General features: G+C 36.3%; 1 long non-coding RNA gene across 1 annotated transcript; it reads right to left on the reverse strand.

Annotated features, from left to right (window-relative positions):
• Positions 1 to 355: 355 nt before the first annotated feature.
• LOC137398634 (uncharacterized) lies at positions 356 to 2693 on the reverse strand. Its single transcript, XR_010978981.1, has 3 exons — positions 2422 to 2693; positions 1811 to 1969; positions 356 to 1012 (listed from the first exon to the last, which is right to left on the reverse strand). It is a non-coding gene; the product is annotated as an uncharacterized lncRNA (long non-coding RNA).
• Between the last annotated feature and the right edge of the window lie 1292 nt (positions 2694 to 3985).

Raw genomic sequence — 3985 nt, forward strand, 5'->3', positions numbered from 1 at the left:
TATGCTGCCAAAACAGACACTGTTTTCAAGATTTAAGTGATAATAGCTTATGAATGTATGATATGTATAATACAGTATCTGTAAAAGATGGAATGAACTACTGCAACAACTAAACGGAAATTAACAACCGTTGTAATAGAGAATAATCAAAATAATGCAAACAAGGAAATGCAGGAATTAGTGTAATCAGATGATTAAACTTATACATACACGTTACAGAAACTGTGTAAAAGGAGATTTGTATAGAAGTGGATATTGAGCCAAGGTGCATCAGTTTCTTAGAACTAAATTAGATTAGGAATAACAGCACAACAACAGCTGCAGATGAATATTACAGTGATTGTATTATTACTGGCCTTTAAAAAATACTACTTTAGTATTGTATGCCACAAAGATGCACCTTGCAGTTTGAGTGCAGGATTTTAGCATAATGATGCTGTCGGAGATCATAAAACGACTGAATAAAGTTTTTCATCAATGACGCAGTGGTTGGATATGCCATCTGCCGTATCCGTAAGGTGTTTCCCAAAGCATAACACATCACTAGACCTTACACTACTGATAAAATACACCACACAATGGAGTGGATCTGGCTTTGTATGAATACGAAAGTGTTGATCTGCAACTAGCAGGATCCTGATGACATCGTCTGATGGACGCACCAATCCTCCATTGTTTTGTAGCTTGAGTAGAGTATAGAGATGTCGGTACTGGATATTTGACTTAGTGGTAACCAGCAACTGACGGCCAATGTCACGACAGCACTTTAGTTAGCTTTTGCACAATGTAGCCAGCTATATAGACTATACTGTTACCTATAACAGAAATTTGACATCTGAAATCATTGAGTTCCACAAACTGATCAACTTCTGGAGTAGCCTGTATGATGAGAATCTCGTTTTGAGCAGTAACATTACCTGTCTTACTAGCATCTGATTCTGCACCACATTTGATGATAAGTCTGCGAAGGTAGCCTTAAACTGAGTAACAGTGGGATTATTATTCCAACCCCCTAAACAAAAGCATCAATTATAACAATTACATAAAATCAACAAAAATGAATGTCTTATTCACATAAACATAGTACCCTTAATAAACAACCATACAAGTAATAAAATAAATGAAAATAAAACAGCTCAAAATGCTACCATATCGCTATGTAAAATGAAAATGTAGCAATTTTCACTGGAAGTCATTCACACCCATCTTAGGCATAAAGCTTAATGGTTGACTTGCAACAAAATTCACATTACCGTTATTTGATATGAAAAGATTCACCATGTCTTACCCTGCTGTGTTGTAGGCAGGGTTGTTAAAAATCGATGATTTTTTTTAAATCAAAAAAATCGATTTCTATTGTTTTATTTGATTTTTTTATTTAAATCGATTTTTTTGATTTTTTTGTTCCAAAAAGATGTTTTGTGTTCTAAATTGCAAGTTATTGCTATCAATTTGGAATTTATGATTTGCAGGAGTATTATGTAGTTTTATTACAACAACTAGGAAATGAAAAAAAACATTTACACAGTTAACATTTGATAAAAAGGACAGCATAATTTATGCGTTGGACATTAAATCCCAGAAACGAAGATGAAGAATCACAGAGAACAGATCACACAACTGCTAAGCTGCAGACATATTCATAGGCACTTGCTGTGGCAGCTGTCACTGTTTTGGGTGCTGTTTGAGGTTTCTAAATTTTTTTTAGATTATAGCTACTTTAAGTTGAGCAACCTTGCAGCACTGTGCTTGACAATATGGTTTTAAATTTAATCATTAAAAAGTATCATTCAACATTGAAAAATATTACCTTTAAATGGCTTCAGTCGAACGTTTTAACCTGCTGTTAAAACATGGATCATTGAAATGTTCGTTGCAGATAAGTGCTCAAGGATCAGGCTTATTCACTCTTCTGCGGTTGCGATACCATTGTAAATAACGAGAGTTCTCAGTTGCTTTGTTTGGAAATCTAAAAATTAAAATGAAACTGTAGTAGTTAATTAGCAACAGTAGTAATAACAATAGTATTATTACTCTTATCTCCTTACTGCTAGCTAGATCCAGGTACAACAATAAATAATATTATAAGCACGACAAACACTTCCTTCAAATATAAATATTTAGAAATAACCTAATGGGTTGTAGTTCTAAAATATTAATATAAAAAAAATTCAAAATTTAAATAATAAAAAGCCTTCGTTCTGAAGGAAGAACATTTCACTCACTAGCTTATAAATTTATCTAATCACCGACAAAATACAGTCAAACTCGTACACTCAGTAGTGACACTGATCGACTCTCACTCACCCAGTGACTAGTGTAGTAGAACTAACTAGTGGCAGTACTAACTAGTAGTAACACAACTATTAGTAGTCGTAGACTTGAGCAATAGTAACAGAACTAGTAGTAGAAGTGACTCACTTGTGAAATGTCATGCCTTTTCCTTTAAAAGTCCATTCTTGCAGTTTTTGCAGTTCATGGAATAGCAATAGCACTGTGCACCTAAACCCTTATCTCTCGTACATAAATTATTAGTAGCAATCTCAGTAGTCTGTTCCTTTGATTGAGCGGTGTATTCGTGACCTTCCATAGCTGTTAAATCTGAAATTAGATTTCTTTCTCACATTGAACACAATGAAATTAACTTGAACATTAACTGATAATGGCGTCGACCGGATTTCCGTACTCGCGAATGACCTCTTGCCATTCCAGGGGTTTTAAGTTCAATGACATAGGTACTCCACCTTTAGCATCACTAGAACTAAGGCTTGATGTAACACATGGGTACTCCACCTTAAGCATCTCTAGAACTAAGGCTTGATGTAATACATGGGTACTCCACCTTAAGCATCACTAGAACTAAGGCTTGATGTAATACATGGATACTCCACCTTAAGCATCACTAGTACTAGGGCTTGATGTAACCCTTGGGTACTCCACCTTAAGCCTCTCTAGAACTAAGGCTTGATGTAATACATGGGTACTCCACCTTAAGCATCACTAGTACTAAGGCTTGATGTAATACATGGGTACTCCACCTTAAGCATCACTAGTACTAAGGCTTGATGTAATACATGGGTACTCCACCTTAAGCATCACTAGAACTAAGGCTTGATGTAATGCATGGGTACTCCACCTTAAGCATCACTAGTACTAAGGCTTGATGTAATACATGGGTACTCCACCTTGAGCATCACTAGAACTAAGGCTTGATGTAATACATGGGTACTCCACCTTAAGCATCACTAGTACTAAGGCTTGATGTAATACATGGGTACTCCACCTTATGTATCTCTAATACTAAGGCTTGATGTAATACATGGGTACTCCACCTTATGCATCTCTAGTACTAAGGCTTGATGTAATACTTGGGTACTCCACCTTATGCATCTCTAGAACTAAGGCTTGATGTAATACATGGGTACTCCACCTTATGCATCTCTAGTACTAAGGCTTGATGTAATACATGGGTACTCCACCTTATGCATCTCTAGAACTAAGGCTTGATGTAATACATGGGTACTCCACCTTATGCATCTCTAGTACTAAGGCTTGATGTAATACATGGGTACTCCACCTTATGCATCTCTAGAACTAAGGCTTGATGTAATACATGGGTACTCCACCTTATGCATCTCTAGTACTAAGGCTTGATGTAATACATGGGTACTCCACCTTATGCATCTCTAATACTAAGGCTTGATGTAATACATGGGTACTCCACCTTATGCATCTCTAGTACTAAGGCTTGATGTAATACTTGGGTACTCCACCTTATGCATCTCTAGAACTAAGGCTTGATGTAATACATGGGTACTCCACCTTATGCATCTCTAGTACTAAGGCTTGATGTAATACATGGGTACTCCACCTTAAGCCTCTAAAGAACTAAGGCTTGATGTAATACATGGGTACTCCACCTTAAGGATCACTAGTACTAAGGCTTGATGTAATACATGGGTACTCCACCTTAAGCATCACTAGT

Source organism: Watersipora subatra, chromosome 6 (genome assembly GCF_963576615.1).
Source record: "Watersipora subatra chromosome 6, tzWatSuba1.1, whole genome shotgun sequence".
Classification (NCBI taxonomy): domain Eukaryota; kingdom Metazoa; phylum Bryozoa; class Gymnolaemata; order Cheilostomatida; family Watersiporidae; genus Watersipora; species Watersipora subatra.